This window comes from Perca fluviatilis, chromosome 13, assembly GCF_010015445.1.
Source record: "Perca fluviatilis chromosome 13, GENO_Pfluv_1.0, whole genome shotgun sequence".
In the NCBI taxonomy this organism is placed as follows: Eukaryota; Metazoa; Chordata; class Actinopteri; order Perciformes; family Percidae; genus Perca; species Perca fluviatilis.
In genome coordinates this window covers 13,399,453-13,424,304 of record NC_053124.1, presented here as the reverse complement: position 1 = coordinate 13,424,304, position 24,852 = coordinate 13,399,453, and the positions used below count along the sequence as shown (strand labels likewise).

The 24,852-nt window shown below is 41.1% G+C and overlaps 1 protein-coding gene across 1 annotated transcript in view; it reads left to right on the top strand.

Annotated features, from left to right (window-relative positions):
* Window positions 1-669: 669 nt before the first annotated feature.
* Window positions 670-24,852, top strand: part of adgrb2 (adhesion G protein-coupled receptor B2) — a 292,014-nt gene continuing 267,831 nt past the window's right edge. The window contains exon 1 of the mRNA XM_039819389.1: window positions 670-748. The gene's annotated coding sequence lies outside the window, so the exon portion shown is untranslated. The remainder of the gene's footprint in view (window positions 749-24,852) is intronic.

Below are 24,852 nucleotides of genomic sequence, written 5' to 3'. Positions count from 1 at the left end.
ATTTCGGGGAGGAGAAGAAAACGTTTGACACTTCCTTCTCTGCTCTGCCATTTCTGAAGCCCTCCGGGATACAAGGAGGGCTGTGTAGCTGCTCTCTGCTGCTGATTATGGTACATCCAGTGGGAATTCAGTGAGTGCAGAAATGGGATTTTATTTTTATATTTATTTGCATGGGAGAGTCATAAGGGAAGCGGCAGTGTAGGTCTGGGACTAGTATGATGCATTTTTTTCACAATATTAATAGATTGCTGATCCATGAGCAGCCTGACCTAGTTAAAGACCCTTGAATGGGCTTTGTTACTACATGCTGTGCTGAGTGTGTTTCACTGTGGGCCTTTGACTGAATGGACAAATACTATTATAACATCCACCTATTTCTGTTGACAGGAATGCAGCACTCTGTTTTACATGTTGGATGTGTTTCCTATTGCATGAATCCTTAAAATGTATGTAGTCTATTTAGCAATAGTATCTTACATTGAAGGTGTACATGCACACTTTCCAATACCTCATTATGACATGGATAATTTCATGTTGTGTTTTTTTTTTCTTTTCCTTAAATACCACCTTATTCTCCCGTTTATTCTCCTGAAGTTGTTTTTATCAAAATACTGACTTAATTTTCAATTATTTTTATTTTGTTTTCAACAGTGGCCATAACGCACTGGGATCACTGGATCTTCAGGCAGACCCGGGGAATTATAATTGAAGAAGTGCTGAGTTCACCCATTATGTTTCCCCTGGACAGGTAAGTGCAATTTACATGATCTGGCATTGGTTATGCAGAATATGAATCTAACTAAACTGGGTGATGTGTGAGTTCTGAGCCTGAATAATACAAAGCCCAGTTGATTCATAATTTATTTTCATTATATACAGAAGTCTACGCTCATGGTTGTTCCTGAGGTCATCTGAGTTAGTTATTTATGTCTGTGCATTTAAAATCAACCCAGATACTCTGTTAAAAGTGCTTGCTGTTGCTACAGTGTGAAAAAAATGCTATACCTAAGAATGCAAATGTTAAATTATTAATGCACTGACAAAACTTTGTGCTTAGTAGAAGATATGCTGACCTCTTTAGCCAGATCCAGATGGTGACGATACAAATTTAAGTCGCTAGTGGATAAACTTTTTATTATTCCAGGTAAATATGTCCACTTGAACCAATGCTTTTATGCCAGTGACTTTATTTCTTTCTTTTTTGTCATATTCTCATTTTCTTCAGATGTGGGTGTTAATGAATGAGTAGAATAGTAACTGGCTGTAACACTAAGCAATGAAAGAGGGAATGGCAGATTGATCTCTCTCTCTCTCTCTCTCTCTCTCTCTCTCTCTCTCTCTCTCTCTCTCTCTCTCTCTCTTACACCCACCTGTTAAAGCCAGTGCCAGCATGGACTGCATAAACACACACACACGCATAAACACACACACACACCATCTTGGCCACAGTGCACCTGATCACAGCCCACACATGGAGAATAGCATAATGGCTCCACTTGCCAAAGGAATCAGTGTGTTGTTAGCACAGTGGATGACTAAGGCAGGAAAAAAGGAAGTTAAAGCCTTTTAGCGAGCAGAGAGGAAAATTACTCCGCTGGTTCTTTGTTGTCTGCAGAGTAAACTTCATTGAGGTTGCTCTGCTGTCTTATACTTTTACACATTACAACAACTCTTCCACCCAGTAGAACTTTCTCTCTTCTTTTAAGCTCTTCAGTGACTGAAGTTTTACTGCAATATGTTTTTGTTCCAGGTAGGAAAATGTGAAGAGGAAATACAGATGACGTGCATCTTTTCCAAAGATCTTTTTCTGTACTTTTCTTTGACTTCTCTGAACCCCCCCCACCTTTTCACCTCTCATAAGGTTCAGGTAACGTGGCATTGTGTGCTCAATCTCGGGCACCGCTCTGCCACTAACCTCTCAACCTTATCCTGTGACTTGCATGCACACACACACAAGTAAATACCAATCGCTGGTGCACACACAAAAACATTCATATGGATGAATGTGTGCACATGCATGTCATACCTTCTTATATGCACTGCTCCAGTCATAGTGGCATAAGGCTGAAGCTCCTTAAGGGACATGACTTACGGACGGATGGAGGCACACAACACACACACACACACACACACACACACACACACACACACACACACAGTTATCTTTGTCATGACGGAGGCCACAGTGAACATTGTTCTTCACAAATATTTGAGTACATTTGTAGATACAGTACGGTGTGCTAAATTTTCTACTAGTGTGTGAACATTGTCATTCATACTGTACGTTCAATTAGCACCATCAAAGCATGTTTTCATAAATTGCTCCCGGCTAATCCGCATTATGGTATGATCACAGATTGTGTTGTGTGAAAATGTGCAGTATGTGTGTGTCTGTTGCAACACATCTGAGGTGTAATTTAGATTGTTGGAAAAGCTTTAATTATATGATTAGGTGGCGAGAAAAGCAAACGCATGAGCCTGATTCACTGAAGACAGTTACACTCGGAGTAAGACTCTACTTGTCTTCAGCTAACACTCCATGAAAAGTGGGATTTTCGTCTCCCGTAAACCTTAAAGCCTCCCCTAGAATTAGGGGGGGGGGACAACTGCCAAGCAAGGCCCACGTTAATTTCCGACAATTCATGGCAGTTTTCAGTGTTGCCTGTAAATTGACGTGTACAGTCGTAAACCTGAAGTTCCACGACAATCTACAGTGCCGTTTACTGACGAAAATCCCACTTTTCATGCAGTGTAAAATACAATGTTTTGAAAGATCCCAAAAATCTTTACAGGGACATTTGTTTGTTGTTCTTGGAATATGAGGAAGGACTGTATGGTCCAATCCCAAAGTGAGCCCTGAGGACTAAGGACTCACAGACTTAATTGATCTTAGGTACTAAGTGAGCGAGTGTGTGAGCCCACATGGGCTCAGATAGGTAGAAATGGGATTGGGACAGATCACATGTTACCTTGGCAACGTTTAATAACAAAGATGTTGCTGACACTTGCCGGTTTGGGAATTTTCATTTTAAGTGTGTTGCTTTCCACACGGCCAAGGCCCAGGAGACGGCTACCTGATTCCAAACTCTTGTTTTACAAGCTGGACAACAGAGGGGTATTGCACAAAACCAGGATAAGGGATTAAGCCGGGATATTCAGGTTATCCTGGATGAATTTAGCTTTGACTTGGTTGCACAAAAGCAGGTTGAATTAAACCCAGCCAAGTAACCATGGCGATTTATCCTTTGCAGCTAGCCTGGTCCAGAGCAGGCTAACAGCCAGGCTAAGATTAATCCTGGAGTCTTATGTGTTAAATCAGCTGACGCTCTGATCCGAAATAAACGTGTTTAACAGTTATTCCGTTGTCTTCTGAATGTGTTCTGCTTTATTTTCATTAACATGCATTACTTGTCACTATTGCTGTCACGAGTTTGATTTAAATCCTACTACTGCAGTTGTTGAGATGGTAATGGTAAAAAGTGGGACGATACGGAGGAAATGGGCTTTTCCTCCGCTGCTGTCCCCGTGAAATGTGCCCCCGCCCGTGCAACGCGGGGAGGCGGGGGGAGGCAGGGGGATCCTCCCACACCGTGCAGCGGACTCTAAAAGCGGACTTTTAGCATCAATAACGACGATAATGGCACCTGATCAAATGTCCTTCTTAATCATTTTATTTTGGTGCTGTCACTTGTTATCTTGGAGCTTGGGAGTGAGAAAAAAAAAACATGAATAATAACAGGCTACATTGTTTTACAGATATGCTTACAGCGTGTATTGAAGTCACTTCTTTTTCTAGTTTTTGTCCGGTCATGCTTGTTCTGTATGAACATTAATTGTAGAAAGATATTTAGAATTAGACATAGCTTATGAAGATCTGTGCATATGGTTGTAAAACATATTCTCGCATTATGAATAAGCTTTGAAATTAAGCCTAGTCCTTATAAATTTCCCAGGAACAAGAATATTTTTTTTTTTATTTATATAGTGCTTTACAGGCTACTCAAAGACACTTTACACTAAAACCAGCACATTTAGCGCATAAAAACAGATACAGCAATGAAACCAACACATAAAACAAGCATATTAAAGCAATTAAAACGTGGAGTGACTGAGTAGATTTTTTTTTAACTCCATACGTATTCAGTCGGTCCGCTATTGTCTGTCGGGCTTTTTTTTCCGTTTGATAACAGCCGTATTTCCCTTTTTGCATATTATATGTTTCACCTCCTCGTACATTTCCATTAGAAGCTGCTGCTCAGCGGGTGAAACATATGCTGCACGCGTCTTTTCCATTTCTGCATCAGTAAATCTGTGATCGATACCGTGGTCTATTAAGAAATCCGTGAACGTGCACTTATCCCAGCTATCTACTCCTGGCTTGACATAGCTTCACCTACTTATCCTGGCTCGGCAAACGTGCAACCGATTAAGCCGCGATGAGCGGATCACACTAAGTCAAGCTGTGCTTTTTCATTTATCCTGGATTTCTTTATTCTACTTTTGTGCAATAGGCCCCAGGTTGGTCCGTTCCGGGGTCGTGTGTCGTGCTGTTGTTTACCTTTGTAATTTCCGGATTTCCCTATTGTCTCCGCGGTAAACGTCACAACACTTTGAACTGTGGGTAATTCCCTTTGGTGAAGTCTGCATCGATGCAGACTCACGGAAAGGGCTCGGTAAAGGGCTCGGTAAACCCTCACGCCCTTTGAAATTCCACATTGGGACAACCCTAAGCCCTTACGAATTTCGCGAGAACGCGCACCAAAGTCCGTGAATCTGAGTCCGGACTTTGGGATTGGGCCTATGAGTGGGTGTGTTTGTGAATTTGAAAAAGTAAAGTTAAATCATTCATAAAGCGCTCCCTGTGAAAATAAACATCGAGCAAACTCTCCCAAACTCCACAGCCTGGTAGGTGCGTCTATATATTTACATATTGTTAGGACAAAAGTATTAATCACATATTTTATTTAGTAGGTTTTTATACCTGGGTGTATTGAAAAGAGGAAAGTTAATTATATCATGCATAGTTACCATGGTGACGGCAAACCAGTTGATTTATCTTGTGCTGATTCGTTGCCAGTGAGTTCAGTTCTGAGTTCGCCCTGGGAAATGGAGTCTGCAGGTAGTGAATTACAGTGCTGGTAGACTCCCTTCCCGGCCAATAATAACTTAAATTCAAACGCACATAATGAGACTGACTTTATTTAGGAAACCCGAGTGGAACAGTCATGGTAAATAAATAAAAGAAAAACCAGAAAGTGCAGAGGCCGCTCAAAGTAGGGTACATTCATCACAAGTGTCTGACCCAATACTGTTTATCAGGCAGACCTGGAAAAGGGCTTAGGACTAATAACCTTGTGTTACACAGCAAAGATTTACAGGGACCTTTCAGCCAAGTTGTGGGAAACTATTATGCAAATTCTGCACATTATCTCTCCTTTCCTGTCTTCTTCATCACCAAAAACTGTCACTAATGTGGTCCGCCCGCTGTGTGGGCTACATTCAGACAGGAAAGAGACACACTAATGCAAGCAAACGGGCAGACATGAGTAACTTCATGTTTTTTTTGCCCTCATCTGTCGCTTTCTCTTTCTTTCTATTTGTCTTACCGGGTCTTTCATCCTCATACATAGAGACATTTTGTCACACTTGTGTATGCATAAGCAAATGCACAGCATAAACAAAAAGACAGAGTGCAAGAAAAACAAAAAGTGAAAGATGCTCCTTTCACTCTTTATGCAACCCCGTCTGCGCGGACAGATATGCACATGTGAGCACACAAGCGCCCCACACAAAGCCACGCTTACGGAAGCATACAGGAACAATCATATAGCGGTTAGTAATCCGGTTTATGGCTATGCAGTCCTAATTGCACTCGCATCTGGCATTTAGTCACCCATGAGTAGCCAACCACACCAGGATATAAAAAAACAACCATGTGTGTCACATCTCGGCAATAACGAGTGACACGAGGGCAGGAACAGAGGCCAAGCCAGCATTAAGAGGAGAAACTAGAAATAAATGTAAAAAATACCAGAGTAGCACAGAATGATCTATATCTGTATCAGGTTGAAAAGGTTAATCATGCATGCCAATGACGCAACAATTATTTTGCCATGTGCTGTAATTTCCAACCTTCAAAACTTACTCCCGAACCTCCATCAAAAACCAATCCCCATCTCATACCCACCTATTCATAGCTTCAAGTGATGGAGGGATGTGCTTTGATTCAACAAAGGGTGCTGCGAGACAATTCAGATAAGCAGCCCAAAGAAGCCGTATTCTACAGTATATGACAAAGCAGCAGTGTTATGCGTCGTGATCACTTCTTCACTCGGCTGAGAGTTTCTGTTTGAAGACATTTTATTCTCTGGTTAGCTAGCTCGCGTGTCCCTGTTGGGACTTCATTGCTTGTTACAGGTCAGTGAAGCGCAAGCAGACAGCAGGGAAGGGAGGCTGAAGCGGGGGGGGGGAGGCTGAAGCGGGGGGGGGAGGCTGAAGCGGCACCAGACGCTTGCGTTGGGAGAGTCAAGTCTTGTCGATGTTTACTGGTGAAGGTCAGGAGGTCATGCATCACTGAAAAGCCAAATTGCCAAGTCATTCTTGGGCATATTAAGTTAAAAAAAGAAGGTTTTCTCCTTTTTAAAGATATGACAAAAAAAAAATCTAATTTTCGAGGTATTTTCAGGATATTCAGGTATGTGTCGACAGCTTGACAGACGGAGCTTCTCGTGCATGATAAATGACACTTTTAAGAAAACATCTTGAAACAAACTTGTTTGCACTGGTATAGTTACGTCTCCCCATTGGCATTTATTTTAATAAAGAATTATCATAAACCTGGTATGGCTGACTTACAGTAACTTCCAATACAGTAATTGTAGTTTTCTATGACACCTATTCATCATCATCCCCATCCCCATCCTCATCCTCATCCTCATCATCATCCCCATCCCCCAGGAGCCAAATTAAGGCCAATCTTTGCAATCATATAGCACTGTGGTATTCAAACTTACTCTGCTATCAAGTAAGCTATTTTTAGGGCCCGAGTGCCGACAGCGGCGAAGGCCCTATTGAAACTGAAGGAATTATTTTCCCATCAAATGAATCGCCTTTTTGAGGGGCTTAACATATTCAAAAACTCACCAAATTTGGCGGTCGCATCAAGTCTGGTGAAAATCTACGTATTTTAAGGGTTTTGGAAATAGGCGCACAAAAATGGCTCGCTAGCGCCCCCTAGAAAGTTAAAAAGATTTAGCCCCTGCAGTGTGTTTAACGTAGACTCACGAAACTTGGTACACATATGTAACATGTCAAGATGTACAAAAAACTTCATTAGAGCCATACCCTAAACCCAACAGGATGTCCGCCATTTTGATTTCAAAGTTCGAAATTAGTGCGATTTTGGCCATTTCCACATGTCGTACTTTAACGAACTCCTCCTAGAGATTTCATCTGATCAACTTCAAACTCGGTCTGTGCCATCTTAAGATGTTAAAGATGAAAAGTTGTTAAAAGAATAACTTGTCGTCAGAGGGCGTGGCCGTGGCGGGGCAGCCATTTTGTGCGTTTCGCCACCGAAACAGGAAGTGGGTGTAACTCGAGTGTACGTTGTCCAACTGGCTTGAAACTTTTCAGGATTCATAAGAGTCCAACCCTGAGGACAAATAAAGGCCGATATTTACTTAAAGTCATAGCGCCCCCTAGTGGCAACAGGAAGTAGGCCTAAAAGTCAAGGTGATATACTTTAACGAACTCCTCCTAGAGATTTCATCCGATGGACTTCAAACTTGGTCTGTACCATCCCAACACCTTAACGATGAAAAGTTATTAAAAGAAAAACTTTTCGTAAGACGGTGTGGGCGTGGCGTGGCGGGCATTTTGAGTGTTTAGCGATGAACAAAGAAGTTGTTGTAACTTGAGTGTACGTTGTCATATCTGCCCGAAATTTCTCACGATGGACAAGGGTCCGGGCCTGAGGACACCTACAGGCCAAAATTGACTTTTGGTCATAGTGCCCCCCCTGGCCACAGGAAATCTGCCTTATATGAGAAACATCATCCGATTTACATGAAACTTAGAATGTGTGGTCTACATGTGATACTGAGCCACCCCAATAATATGACCACGCCCACTTACTCAGGCCACGCCCCCTTTCATAACATTTGAACCGTTTAAGGTAGAGTCTTGTGTGAGGTGTCATTGAACTCAGCAGAGACTTCGTTTTTAATTGGTCATGGTTTGACCCGCCCCCCTATGCTTAAGCCACGCCCCTTTCATAAAATTTGAACCGTTTAAGATAGACCCTTGTGTGAGGTATCAATGAACTCAGCAGAGACTTCCTTCTTCATTGGTGATGGTTTGGCCTGCCCCCTATGCTTAAGCCACGCCCCCTTTCATAAATGCTGACCCATCTAAAGTAGAGTCTTGTATGAGGTATCATTGAACTCAGCAGAGACTTCCTTTTTTATTGGTGATTGTTGGCCCGCACCCTATGCTTTGGCCACGCCCCCTTTCACAGCTAATGAACCTCATGACGTAGAGTCTTGTGTGAGGTATCGTTGAACTCGGCGGGGTGTTCCCTTTTCATTGTTGACGATTTGCGGCGTATGAGTGCCGCGCGAATGCACGGCCGCAAGGAGCGGCGTCCGCCGGTAACCCGACGCACGCAGAGGCGCGAGGGCCCGTCCATCGCTGCTTGCAGCTTTAATTTTAATTGAGCTTGCATCTCACAGGTTCAGAGTTAAGGCAGTTAGCTAAATGTTTTGGCTAACAGGCTTGTTAGTTATTAGCAGAGTAGAGATGATGTAGTACGGAAGTTTCTTGGCTGTAAGATACATTCTTGGTTATGCCTAAAGGTGGGCAAGAGTAAAATAATGTTCACATTTTTAAGACTCCACCCTTTTTTGGAGTAAAAAGCTGACTTCATTTTGGTTGAAGGGAGGAGAGTAAAAGGAGTCCCAGGCTGAGCAGTACTTTCTAATATGGGCAGATTGGGGTTGAAGTTACATTTGATATTGGGTGGCCATGCTGGTGGCTAGACCACAATTGCAGACTTGGCTCGTAACTGGAACTGGTAAACCGTTTGGGCAGTTAAAAAAAGAAGTTGTTTGGTTTATTTGAAGAAGAGCTAGTGGGACACATGACATGAACCCTTAACTATGATGACAGTTGCAGAGACAAGGGAGCAGGAGCTACACTCTTAAAGTGAATTACATTATTTGACAGAAAAAGTATTATAAGTTATGACTGCCAGGCATTTCTAATAACAGAGAAGCCTGCATATTTTCAACTGAGATTCAAAATTTAATGTTTGACTCAATGCATTAATTCAGCAGTGCCTGAGATATGAAGACTGTTATCATCATCTTGAGTCACATCATGAACCCATTCACACCTCTAGTTGGTAGTGGAGGAAGTGACACTGAGATGGTTGTGCATTAATCACAAGGGCTATGTGAGGATTGGACAGGACAAAGTGAAAGAACTGGGACTAACGGTACATTCTACCTTTTTGTGTAGTGCTGAACTGACTGCTGTGCCGAATTTCTGACCAATACAACTTGGCAAATTTAGCATCATGCTTCTTTCAGTTAGTTGTTGAAAATCTCAGTTATGAGTTGCGAAAGAACAAAATAAACAAGGGCTATATATCACAGGTGATGTTTTTTTTTTTTTTTTTTTCTTTTATGCCAGAGTGTCTGTTGCTGCAGATACCTTGTTAACACAGTGACTTTGTGACTATATTATGGCACACAACTTCAGTGAAATGTTTGTGTGTGTGGTGATGTTTTCCATGTCAGCTATATTCTCTAATGGTTTGACTGCCCCAGTGCTTACCTGCTCATGTTGATGCTATTTTGCGGCCTCTTCAGGCACTTTTCTCTGCATGAATTTTCCTTTGCTCTCACCCCCAGCATCCACCTGTTAGCATTGTCCCTGTGGGAGCTGTGCACTTCCCGTGTTCAAATATCCTGTCCAATATGCTCACATGGAGTGACAAGATTCACAGCTTTGACATTAAAATGAATGTGTTTTTAATGTAATACAAAATCCTTGATATTAGAGTAAAAGCTTCTTTCTTTCTTTATGAAAGTCTCACATTTTACAAAATGGGACATTTAATAGATATCTTTTTTTTTTCCCAAAGCCTATGAATACATCACTGCCAAATTAGTCATCATCACCTTTTTGTTGTGATGACAGTCATCATTCTCACATTCCTGTGATGTCAGTGGCGTATATCTGTTACCATGGATACAACTGAAGGTGGGTAGACAAAAGTGGAGAGCATAAAAAGACCACAAACTAATTTGAGAAAAACCCAATAGAAACATCTTGAGATAGTAGTATCGATCTCACCTTGCTTTAGAGCCTCAGCTGCTCCCAGTGTTTGTGTGAGATTAAGTTTGAAGTACCATCAATAGAGAAACATACTGGTTTTAAGTCTGTTTTTGAAGACATCAGCGCATGTTTGGCGATTGCTTGGTAGTTTATGCGTTGCAACAAGGTAAAATGCAGAGAATAGGAGGCTTTGTCATGTGTGTTGGTAGACGCACATTGCTTCAAAAAAAGACAATGTTGTGCACATCCGTGTAGTTGCTGGTGCAGGACAAAAAAGTAAATGTTCAAATAAGGTAAAGTCTGCACAATACTTAAATGCTCGCTCTGAAAACAATATTTAATGCAGAATCAGTTTCGGGCCAAAAGTTGGCCTTCCTCAAGTTCCTCTGTGCCTGATTCTGCACTATTAAATCTTTTTAAAGGTCCCATGACATGGTGCTCTTTGGATGCTTTTATATAGACCTCAGTGGTCTCCTAATATTGTATCTGAAGTCTCTTTCCCGAAATTAGTGCCTTAGTGCAGAATTACAGCCACTAGTCCCACAATGAGCATTCCTTAGTATGTGCCATTTCTGTGTCAGTAGCTATTGAGGAGGAGGGGGGGGGGGGCAAGGTATAGAGTGGGAGTGTGGCCTTGACCAACTGCCACTTTGCTCGTTTGAAAGCCATGATGTCTCTCTCTCATGGGTGGGCCAAATTCTCTGGGCGGGCAAAGCAGAGAAAGGGGAGGTAACCTTGCTCCTTATGACCTCATAAGGAGCAAGATTCCAGATCGGCCCATCTGAGCTTTCATTTTCTCAAAGGCAGAGCAGGATACCCAGGGCTTGGTTTACACCTATCGCCATTTCTAGCCACTGGGGGATCATAGGCAGGCTGGGGGAACTCATATTAATGTTAAAAAACGTCAAAGTGAAATTTTCAAGCCACGGGACCTTTTTAACTTTTGTGCGGACTTTACCTTACTTAGACACACATTGAAGTCACATGAATGGAAGCCTGTTAAGGATGTGGGGATGTCAAGATTCTAGCAGCAGAATACTGCACAAGATGAAGATTTGTAGTGGCCAATGTGGCTAGCAACATGAATAAAACAGAATTTAAAGCTGCTCCAAATAATTTTTGTTATGCATGGATCAGTTGATTAAGTGTAATGTAAAAGGTGTTGCTCATAGTGACAAAGCCACAGAGTATTATCTCCTGGCTCTGCAGTTCCCCTCAGCTCTATAGACCGTTATAGCTCCTTGGAGCTCCTTTTTTGGTTTTATGGCCCACAAGTTGGTTCAATCTCACCACTCAAATCAACCTCATTTCCATATGCAGTAGGTAGATGTGAAGGGTAGATACAAATAAAAAAAAACTTACATGCCCAGCAACGGCAGACTTAAGTTAGCGACTAGCAGGGTAACACAGTGGCTTTAGCAGCTACAGAGCCAGATATTTCCCTCAGGAGATGGAGGCCTAAACAGAGCAAACAGGAGAGTGAATTTTGGACTTAGATTTGCTAGGTGGTCAAAGCTGTGTCTCCAAATGAATACTAATGTTCCTTTGTGTCTGCTGGATGTGTAAATATGCAACTCTTTGCTAACAAGTTAACCATTTCAACTTAATCGCGTGATTTTCAATGTTTAAAATCATGAAGGTTCTACTACTATACCAATGTAGCCTTCAAGGGAGTCAACCTTATTAAAAAGCAGCGTTATGAAGCCGTAATAATGCATATATTGCAGGATTAGTAACTAATGCTACTGCATGCTCAAGTACTATGGTCAGAGTACTCTTAAGTGGAAACAAAAAAGGGAGTTGTGGTCATGTGGAATGCCTGTGAATGTATACAGTTTAGCTTTGGTATGTAACTAATATAAAACTCTGTTGGCTGCTCAAAGAAGCAAGGTGAGAGGTCTATAACACTGCTGCAACTGGAGAAGATGGCTCTAATGAAATTAGAGGTAGTTGTCAAGCTGGGGCTGACATTGCAAGCTGCTGCTATTAAGGCTGTGCTGCTAGAGATTGTGTTTTTGCTTGGGGCAAGGGTGATTGACATAGGTATCGGCTAGCACAACTCTTAATTCTTATACTCTGAGATAAGATTAATATTGCAACATGTGCACGCTATTATCAGCAATCTGTGAATGTGGAGCATGCCTGGTCATGACTAAGCTAAGCTTCATGAGCTTTGCTGGCCTATTAGAAAGACTGAGTTGGCTAGGCTAGTGCGGCCATGGAAGTGTAAGTATGGGCATCTATTATTCAAGACATAATTATGCAGTGGGCCGCTTTGTCAGCCAGTCAATCAGAACCCAGCTTTTCATTAGGCTGCCTGTCATTGCAATGCGCTGGAGGCATGCCTCTCACACACAATATGCGCACCACACACACCCATGCACACACATACGCCGGTAAACACAAACGGACACATGGGCACAAACGGTATTCTCTCTGCCACTAGATCATGACAAAAACAAAAGGAAGCTTCAAGAAAAAAGTGTCTGGATGGTTATTGCTCCCTCCCCATTTTCCTACTCTTTTGTCCAAAAGGCCCCTACTGAGATTCAATTTAAATGTTAAATGAGACTGATTGGATTATGGTAGAGTGAAATCTGAGAAAGGCAGTAGGGGAGGTGACGGAGGAGGAAGATATTCAGGAGGTGCTGATGGAGGGCAAAGTGGAGGGGGAGGGGGCAAAGATGTTAGGAGCCCTTGGATACAGGGAAGCCTGGCACCTCTAGACTGCACATTAGACACTGTATCTTCCTTTATTGTACTATATTTTTTTTTAAGTAATTTAACCTGGATTAGTGTAGAACTGGCAGCATTGTGTATAATATACAACAATGGGTTCAACTTTAATCATCCACTAAAGAAAAAATAATAGTTAAATAATTTAACTTAAATTTACTTTTAGAATATAGCATGACCCATGTCTCACTCACTAGTTGCATGTAATTAAAGCATAAATTGTTTACAAATAGAATGAGTTGTCCTGTGTGTTTCCAATTAAGGGAACAAAAAGTGTTTACGTTTCCGCTTATTGCCAACAGAATCCTGATTTCAGCACAGACTTCCCCAGTCATGCACATCAGCTGGATAATTGGATAACCGGATAAGTGAATGAAGTTGATCACATCATGCAGGATTCCACAGCATATTGGTGCTTTGTTCCATAAAACTGCCCTTATGTTTGGGATGATCTGACAGAGAGGCAACAGAGCAACTCGGTTTTCTCTACTTAAATTTCTCACGCTAAACCCTATCACCCTGTTGGTCAGTCTCATCAAAATCTATTTTCACTAGTCGTGCTAAATATGGATGAAATGATTTGATTAATCAATTTTAATAATCAACTAATAATAATTTTAAAAGGGTTAATTATTACCAGACTGAAAGTCAGTGTTTCAGTTGGTTCCCTCTCTTGTTGAAATTAAGTCTGTTTCACCGTCGTTCTCTGTTCCGCCTGTAACTAGCCTGTTTTTTTGTTTTTGTTTTTTTCAGGTCAGTGTTAAGTTGTTCTTAGTGCAATTTATCAAATAAAATTTTTCTCCAGAGTTAGTATTCAGGTGCCGTCTTTTGTCAACTAAAAGCACCATTCAACATGGAAACTTAATTTAAACTTCAAAATGGAGGTGGAGGATTTAAAGCCTATACACGATTCACATAAAGCGCTGATCCACGCATCAATAATAGATACTGTAGATAAGGTGAGTTTGTTTATTATAGCCTGCATATTTCAGTTCTTTCCATACAGTGTTTACACTAAAATACAACAAATAAAAATGTACGACACCCATACATTCTCATTATTCTCTCACCACGTCGTGAATTGAATTCAAAGTAAATATCAAAGTTGTCATGAACACTGTCCTGCTGAACAATGAACAGCTGATGCAGCTGTGCTGCACGTCTTATTTAATTGACGTCGCTTTTAAAATAGGGCTCCGATATGTCAAATGTGTCTCCTGTTTGTTAAATGCCTGTTGCCTCGACTCCTCTCTCCTCGAGTCTCTTCCTCGCCTGCTCAGCTCGAATCTCCTGTGGAGAGGAATTGGGGATGCACAATTTGGGAAATGGGAAAGGGCTTGTGGTACATACTGTACACCCAAAAATAAACAATATGGCTTTATAGTATTGCATAAGCGTTATTGGTCCCCAGGGACACAAGAAATAATTGTCAAAGGAAGCTACGGCACACCTTCCCCACGCTCTCCATCTCTTTCTATTGAAAAGGCAAAGAGAACATGATATGACCAAAATGGCAGGAAGGAGAGGAGGGAAAGGCAGGCAGGTGAGTGAGAGGAGGACTTAAGGAGGGGGGGGGTGGTGAAGGGCAAGATAAAGATGTGGTAAACCTAGATAGACCAGAAAGAGATTGAAATAAAGTCAGTGACTTCCCAGTGTTCTGACAGGAAAACAGTAGGCTGAAGACATGAACTCCTGGTGTAGCCCCTGCAGTTTGTGGTTTGAGAGTCAAAGAGATCTCATAAATATGTATGTCTATCTTGTAGCCTACATGTGTGTTTGTGTGCATCTGAATGTTTGCTCTCCTGTTGACCAAGACGCCTCATTGCCAAATGTGACGTGTGGTGAGGATGTGAGGAAGACGTGGGGTCCTTACTGTAGACCTGGGGATTAAAGCTGTCAGCTTTCACTTCACTCCAGAGAGGAGTCGCGAGCAGTAATGATGTTGACTCAAGTCCGATCCAGTGTGTACACTACCTCGTCACTCGGTGTGCCTGGAGAGGGAGGTTTGCGTTTGTGGATGTTTCATTTCGAGGAGTGTGCATAATCAGCAGAGTGACAGGGGTGCTACAGTGAGATCTACAGTACACAGCGGCTGTCAGAAAATGTTTGAATAATGTTGCCTAATTGGTGCCGATGTGTTTGGGAGAAAACAAGAGTAAAGAGAGCAGTTAGCTATAATTAGCAACATGTGAAGTCAGTCACAGAGCGGCTCACAGTTTCCAATTGGCCCGCCAAGGAACATTCGTGTCTAGACAAGTTTTTTTTATTTTTAAGTGTTAACTTAAGTGTTAACTCTGTGTGCAATGCTATAAATTGAGCTCACTAGATATATATATTTGCATCACAAATCATTTTACTGTAGCATGGCACCATTTGAAATTTCCCCCTGCTCTCTCCCAGTCTTCCCCCGACTCTCCCTCCGCCTCGGGAGTAGCACATGAACAATGAATTATAAATCTTTTGGCTGTTAAACGGTTATTCAAATTGTCGACCGATTTATTTAATCAGTGGAAGACCGAGCCAACAACACATGAGCTCTGGAAGCCTGCAGGTATGTGTGGATGCTAATCACGAGTGTATTTAGAAATCGGAGGAAAAGCAGCTTCATTAGCCAAGATGTTTAACAAACAGAGCGGCAGAGAAGGAGGGGACGTGTTAGGCGATGTGCGGGAAGTGCTGGGAGAGAACGGTAGAAAAGAAAGGGGTGATGCGTGCGGGAGTGTTGAGAGGGAAAGAGGGGAGGGAGATTTAATTCCTTGACAGATTTTGATGACATTTGAAGTTGTATGAAAAAAGAGCAATTAGAATTTATATTGTAAAGCCATTTCAAACGGATGGCAATCTATAGTCAAATGTCTCCGTAGCCGCTAAAGCTCCACTATGTATTCAACCTCCCAGTGTCTTCATGCTTTGGACACGGTGTTTCATGGAGCCTTAAGATTCATCACAAACTTAAAATCTCATACTCATCACTGTTTGCAGTACTCTCGGGTCGAGTGGTTCTCCCTCTCAATTAGGCGTTGGATGCACTGGCATCTTTTTATTTATAAAGCAGTATTAGGACTACTTCCTCCTTATCTGAACGCTTACATCCTCCCGAGGTCTGCAGGGACATATCACTTGCGTTCACAGGATCTGTTTTTATTGTCAGTCCCTAAAGCCCGCACTGACTTTGGCAAAAAGGCTTTTCATTTTGCAGCACCATCTGCATGGAATCAGCTTCAGAATGAACTACTTAAAGGCTTTTTAAAGGACCTTGCAGAAAGGCAGTCTGTCATTGTTTTTAAAACGATTTAGGACCCAGTTTTTTTTTTTTTATGACGACATTGTTGTTTGAATATGATGAGTGAAAGTGTGTCTGTTTTTTACTTGTTATTGTCTTTGTATTTATTTGAACCCATGCTACTGCCACTTGCCAGGACACTCTTGTAAAAGAGATTTGTAATCTCAAGGAGTTTTTCATCCTGGTTAAATAAAGGTTTGAATGAATGTTCACCATCACTCGCTAACTATGTATGAGTTAAAATAGACTAAAAGGCCTGCAGATCTAGAGGGGAACTGCGGAGTTGGGTGATAATGGTCTGTGTGTTCAATACAACAAACTCTTTTCACATTGCGCATTGCCATTTGATCAGTTATGTCTGTAAATATTGATTAGTGCAGATTTAAAGCACAATCTCTGATCTGTTAGCAGTGTGAAAGTACATTTAAAATCACATTTTAAAACAAACTTTATTCACACACACATTTGTTGTCTAGTAGATAATAATTTGATTTAGTATGTTATGCTATAGCACTTCCAGTCACATTATTTATATTTGAATTAAGTACTTTGGTATAACGGTTGTGGTTTTCAGTATTATTAGTATTATGAGATTATCATCGATCGTATTATAATTTGCTACACAATAGATTAAAAAGAAGAGCCCAGGATCAAAATGATTCTTTGAACTATTTGCACATCTTTTGGAGGATTATTTAACATATAAACAAATATAGGGCAATAACCAAAGAGGGAAAGAAATACAAATGTGTGCACATTTTCCCTCTAATTAACATACATAAGAGTTATCAAATTCTGTAATCACCTGGCATCCAACGCAGTCAAACTACTACAAGGCCTTGTGGGTCCTCACAGCGGTATAACATGAAAGAACACGAGGACATCTCTCAGAATATCTGACCCAAATTATGTTCTTCAGTATAATTGAATTGAATGGCTTAAAATGGAGGCGTTTTGCTATTTTGAAGTACTGTATGAGCCACAAATGAAGGCATAAAAAGAGAAGACAGGAAAAATGTGTCCGTCATATACTTGACATATTAAACATGTCTACCATAGCTGCCAACACTCCCGGGTTTCTCACGTTTTTTTTAGCCCTATCTCCCGTACCCCTCCCAGTTTATTTCTCCCGGGAAACTCCCGTAATTTGCATGGCCCAGTTTCTCTAATGTTGACCAGTTGCCAAATCTTGTATGATGGGCATCCTATTTACACAATCCACACCATATACAATGTTCAACCCGTTTGTCACCTCAACCTGGCAACCTATAACCCAGTTGCGCAGTTGATCTCCCCCCCCCACCCCACCCCCGGGTCGCGCCGCCATGCCTCCACACAAATCTCCTGGATTTTGAAAATCAAATGTTGGCAGGTATGATGTCTACCCATGCTGCAAACTCTGCCACCCCACCTGCCTTGTAGCTTATCAAAGTTATGTTACCCTCACAATATCTCCCATCAATTTCTCTCCTCTACTCACTCAGGGAAATGTCAGGCTACTGTGTTTTTGCCCTTGGGTTGGATTAACGGGGGGATTTGGTTTGCCAAGAACATTTTAAGACAGAAAAGGTTTTGTTTTATGGATAATGTCACCTCTCATTTTCTTGAAATGCTTCATAAAAATGTCATGCTTGCTTCACTGCCATTACATTTTATGTTTTTCTTTTTAGTTTGGTAGTGTTGAGACATAGAATGTACTGGTCATTTTTTGTTTTATTTGCAATGCAAAAATGTTCTTATCGAGGCACTAAAGCGAGAGAAAAAGCGATCAGTTGAACATGAATGAAAGAGAAACGGCAATGATTCAGCAGCGAGGACAAGGGCCTAGACTGCCTCTTCACCTGATAATGTTTTGAACTGACGTGTCACAAGATGATGCACAGTTGACAATTACCTCTCTACTGCAGCACTCAGGGAAAGAAGCACTCTCGTGGTTTCCAGCACACATACAAACTAGTGTTCTGCCATTCGTTGTGCCATTTACAGAGACCACTTGGACCAGCCTCCAACCTGTTGAACACAAAGCAGAGATAAGATGGATTTAGGCGCCCTGTCTCTCTTTGTGTTTCCCAAGTGAAATGTCAACAATACATGATGTCCTGGGGAGTAGCTCAAACCAAATACCTCTCCTCTATCAGTCTGTCTGGCCTCTGATCCCCTTTGATGCCACGCCGTTCCATTAAACCTCTGAAAGGATCTGGGCTCTGTATCTAACCATCTGCTCTACTGCAGTATTGCAACCGGCAATGATGAGGTGTGTGTGTGTGTGTGTGTGTGTGTGTGTGTGTGTGTGTGTGTGTGTGTGTGTGTGTGTGTGTGTGTGTGTGTGTTTGTGTTTTTTTTTTTGTTGTGTGTGTGTGTGTGTGTGTGTGTGTGTGTGTGTGTGTGTGTGTGTGTGGACAGTCCACCTGGCATTACGTGGAGCGCCTTGAGTGACGTGCGGTATTAAAAGTGTCAGTGTTGGCTGACATGACTCTGATAAGGATCCAGTGAGAGTCATCCTCATTAAATATAAATCCTTCTTGGCTTACAGGCTTGTTGCCCTAGGCGACAACCTGCATGGAACAACAACTAATCCCAAAAAATATATAATAATTCTGTGCTTTTTACCTAGAGGTGATTTGATATTCTGTTTAAAATAAATCATACTGATGAGAGAAACAATGAAGCATTTCCCTGTTTTGACACTTCTACAGTAAACATATGAGCAGATTAAGCCTAGTTTGAGGTGCATGTGTTTGCTTATTGGGAGTATTACATTAAAGTCCAGTCATCTGTTAAGTATTAGAGGATTCAAATAGTTTTGTTGCCATCAACACACACACACACACACACACACACACACACACACACACACACACACACACACACACACACACACACACACACACACACACACACACACACACACACACACACACACAGTGGCAGGGAGAGTGGTAGATCAGTGCTCCAACCATTCCAATGCGTCTGTGTGCACTAAATAGAAGTACTGTGACTGAGGATTTGACGATGCTGACTGCAGAACCCTGTATTGTGTCATTCTATTGGAAATAGCTGCATGGATTCAGCAGCTTTCCAGCTACAGGTGTGTACTGTGGAACTGTATGTGTGTCATATAGTGTTGATCAAATAAAAACCTTTTCTCTCGCTTAAGTCTGGTTACAGTTCCTTATTCCATATTGTGTATGTTCATACAAACACACACTAATGCACACCCATAGCCTCAGGTCAGAATCACAATCCTTGTATTCCTCCAATACAATATACAAGAGCTTGTCAAGGTGAAATTGTTGCACAAATGCCAACAACTCATTTAGCTACAAGGGCATCTAAAACACATTGAACAAGAATAACGAGCTCCCATTCAGGATCAATGTAGGGTACTAAAGCAGGGTTATGGTGCGTTGATTTGAACTCGGAAGTCTGAATTTACGTGTTCCCACTTGGAAATCAAATGGAACGCCCCCTGAAGTCAGATTTCCAACTCGGAAATTCGGGAAAACCTCACAGTACCCCGAACAAAGCCGACCTCAAACTCCAACATGGCTGCTCCATTGATCAACAGTAGTGAAAGCTGTAGTAAGATACAGTTTGATAGCACCTCTGTCTTATTTGTGTCTAATTAAACCAGTTGTACACACCGTAATGTCCAACTTCTGAGGACGTGTTGCTACATTGTTTTTGCACTTTTTTTCCCCACACATGTAGAATACGTAGGTCATGCATTTTGCAGAGAGCTTTCTGTAGTCACCTCTGTATATTTTCTGAAACATACATAAAATATATACACACACACACAAAACAACACACACACACACACACACACACACACACACACACACACACACACACACACACACACACACAGTATGTATTCCATTGGTTTGTCTTCTGTACTGTCTGTTTTTGTACATTGTCAATTCTGATCAATAGCCTTACTCTGTGCAATTCTTAATGAACGTAAAACAAAAAATTTAAAACAAATTAAATTGGTTCTGAAATTAGTCAATCCTTCAGGGTAAAAACTGAGGGCTATTTCACAAAACCAAGATAAGTGATTAAGCCGGGATTTCCCAATTATCCTGGATGAATTTAGCCTTGACTCTGTTTCACAAAAGCAGAGGCACCTAAGTTACCATGGAGATTTATTCTGTGCAGCTAGCCTGCTCCTGACCAGGCTAACAGCCAGGATTTATTAATCCTTGAGCCTTTTCTGTTCACTCACTTATTAGTAGTAGTTTGCATTAAAATACAACAGGTGCATGTTGCTGTTCAGTTAATTACGGTTATTATTTAAGTTGTGACCATTATTTTTTTATAATTATTCATGTCATCGTTACGGTTATATTGCTGAATGAAGACTGCTGTTCATATTGTTGTTAGAAGTTTGCTGAATATATTATGGCAGTTGTTGAGATAATTAGAAAAGATTTATAAATGTTTTAAATGAAGTCTTTTACTAAGAACAATACATACAATGCTGTTTGTGTGTTTCTATAGTTGACCAATGCAGCTTGAATTATTTTAGTTGATTTATTTTTTTAATTCTTGAACAATAAAAGAGAATTTTTGTTCCTCTTTCATGTGCATTGTATTTTGCATTCTTGGGACACAATTTGTGTTGTCCAGTAAACTGGGACTATAATTTGGGAGGATTGTACAATTTTAAGAACATATCCTAATTGTACAATCCTCCCAAAATATAGACTTAGTTCACTGGACCAGTAACTGTATAGTGTTGTAGGCTACTGTACATTCATGTAACAGGGAGAGGACACCCCAATGGTTTTTGACCTTATATTTTGCTAGGGGGAAATAACAGATGAATATACGGTTACATTGATGTTTACAGTGTGCATGGAATTTATCACTATCTTTATAGTTTCTAGATTTTAGAGTCCAATTTCTTCAGTCTTTATTTTCTATGTCCATATATACGAGGGAGCAAGGCATATAATATGTAGAGAAGGAAACTCGGCCTCTGTAAAAACATAGCGTGGCAGATAATAGCGGACCGACTGAATGGCTATATCTAAAAATGTACATTTACGAACTATTGCTCTTAATTGAAAGCATTCAATGAGTCAGTGTCATTTGCAAAAACGAACAGTTGTACACTTTGCATTAAAAGCGAGGAGTGGAAGTTAATATGACTTAGGAAATTAATATTTTATCCCATGAGATAGGGAGAAAGAGTGAAAGGGATATTTATGCATCATATTCTAGCGTTGTAGAAAATTGATCTTCATGGTAAATTTCCTGAGTAACATTATCTCTTCTTACGTTTAAGGCAAAGAATACAAATGTTAATTTGTGCAAATGATTAGTAGCCTAATCCTTGAATGGTATGATTATGAGTGTTTCAATTCAGAGCAGTGGTCAGTTAATGTATATGTTTCGGCTACTTACGCATTCAGTTGGTTTGCTATCGTCTGCCACGCTTTCTCTCGCTGTTTCATTACAGCGGCCGTGTTTCCCTTTTTTTATTTTTTATTTTTTTACAAATAATGTGTTCACATCATCATACTTCCACAAGAAGCTGCTGCTCACTCTGTATAAAGTATGAACAATGCGTATTCTCCATTTTGGCATCAGTAAATCGGTGATCGACCTCGCTGTCTGTTAAGGAAAGCCGTGGACGCGCATCTATCCAAATTACTTCAGCCTGGCTCAACCTAGTCGCTCCTCCTCAGTCTGGCTTGGCCTTCGTACCAAGCCAGGATGCACAGATTAGACTAGGTCAAGCCTCGCTTTATCGGTTATCCTGGATTTATGAATTGTTTCATTATCTTTTTTATTTATTAACTGCAATCATATGCAGATATATGTATAAGGCGATGTCGTCGCTTAACTCTACTCCATTCTTGTGTTTCAAATTGCGGACCCGGCACACGAAAAAGGAAGTCTTGGCTATCTGTGCCTATACCAGAACCCCCAAAACAATGTCCGTTGTCCCCAGAGAATAAATCCTCCTCAGACTGATGGCTTCCGAGGTTGATCGGACATGTACCTGTGCCAGTGTGTCATCCCCTATTTCTCCAGAAAGACTCAAACAACAACACCCTGATCCATCATGAGTCACAGGCAGATTCATTTTAATTACAACAGTTTTCATTTTCTTTGGAAGATACGGTTGGAGTTTGGTGTTGTAAACTGTGTAGTCATATTGATCTTGCAAAATAGGTGCTCTAGCAGAATTACAAGCAAATTGAAACACCTTTTTTTTACATGCTCATTTTGTCTGGTCTAAAATCAATCAGTTTGGAAAGTGTGCTCTACTACTATGTCAAAAGCGAATAATGTGCTTGCCTATCGATCACGGAAATGCGGAATCGGCAGGCATATCAATTCTCAAAGGCAGAAAAGCACCGGGACTAAAACCCAATCAAATGCAGATCAAACAGGTTTCCAACCTCGAGGAACTGCACCATCTTTTCCTTCCGTCCACCTATAACTCTTTTGAATTCAAATGGACCTTATTCCTGTGCCTTTCAGCAGCCAATCGCATCATTTAGTGGCAAGTGTGCTAATTACCATCAGCTTTCAGAGCCCAACTGCCTCAGTTCAGAGGCCATATTGGATCCAGTCTTGGTGATGAGTCACTGTCCAAGGGGCTGGCACCAATGTGGGCTATGTCCTGCGGTTGGATAATTTGCATGAGGAAACCAGCAGGGTTTGGCTTTAAAAGATCAGGGTCAGTGGAATAATACAGATATTCCCTTTTCTAATCAATGTGGTGTCCTGAGGTCCTGGGCAAGGCTTCTCTGAAAGAGTTATTGGGAGCGCTTTGCTTTATGTACTCTGCTCATGCTGATCATTTCGCTGACAATCAGCAGTATTGGATCAGTGCTGGATACACTCGACCCCATCTGGGCGAGAATTAGATACCATGGATTCACCTCCCATTGATCTATGTAGTTCTTTTATCCTTCCTTCACATCAACTGCAAAGCACTGTTTGTCTTCTTCAGTTTCACTGATGTCAGAGCCACAACTGATGATCTAAATCGGCAATTTGCTTAAGCATGATATTTATTTTTTTGTCCATGCATAGAAAGGGCATTTTTCCGTTAAGACTAAATGGTAAATATTAACTCTAGAAACTAGTAGTAAAGGCACCTGTTCAATACTGTCATTGTGCAGTTGTGACCAGAGTTTTAATGGACTTTGGCCACTTAAATTACTTATTATTGTTGTTGTCTTAAAACCTAAGGTCAAAGGTTCATTCTTTACCCTGGAAACAGTAGCTAAGAAAACAACTTTTACACAAGTTTATTCAGGCGCTTTGGAGAAAAAGTATTTTTCAGAGTTGACATTATATACAATAGTCACACTTATTGTAGTCTCGCATTGCCAGACCTATGTCCACAGCGCTGCGGAGGAAGGTCTGGCTAGTCCACACAGCCGACCGGGATAGGATAAAAGTTTTAGTTGGGCAACAGAAAACTCAGATTTGAAAGATAGTCTAGCTAGTTGTCTCAATTTACCCTGCAGAGATCTGAGGAGCAGTTAACCATAGTACTCATAAATCGACTGGAGTTTAGAATGCCAACACAAAGAAAGCGGAAGGTGTGGGAGATCCAGCCAAAAATGAGGGACATCCGGCGGATCTTCTGGCGGCACCAGGGCCTAAATGAATAGTCGTTGATATAGACTACACTTTCTGTATGCCATCTTGTATCTCTGTACGGAAGCTAAACATTACTATTTGGTCCATTTTAGCCTAGTTTTGGTGTCAGGTTAGGTCAAATACATTGACAGGCATAGTGAATAAATGTAAGCATGGGCTTAACAATGCTGTTAATCTTGTGGGATATGACACTGTTTAGAGGACTACCTAGAAAATATATTCTGGTGTAATAACAGAAAATACAGTCCCAGAAAATAATTTATATTTTTTTCTTTTTGAAACAGGTTAACACTGCAAATACAATATTCCAAACTTTAAAACAATAAGGTATTTAGAAATACACTAAATTTGCTCAGCATGGCTATTGCTACCTATAACTAAAACATGAACTGCAGCAAAACATAAACAAGATGCTCACTTTAGAGAAACACTGCAGCCACGACACACAGCTGGGACTCTGATCTGTCAAATTCATGACGGCGCGGTGTCATCAGTGAAACCAATGAACCTTCAACCTGAGAGAGCTTACAAGGCTTACCTGTGTCCAATCAATAGCAGGTATTTCAATAACCCAACAGTGGTGTATTAAGAGGCACGGCAGCACCACACCTCCTACCAGGTTACAGTACAAAGCCCTATATACATACCTATCTACCTATATATCATGTAAAATTAAATACCACTGACAAAATAATGAGAAATATATTGGTTGTCTGACTGTCGCTACATTCGGTGTCAGGTTAATTTCCCTACTGTTGAAATGGGATTCTATATGTACCCATGAAAAAACGACCATGTCATAAAGGTACCTTAACCTTAATGAAATTGTCTTCACAGCTAATCTCTAAAGATGTAATGTC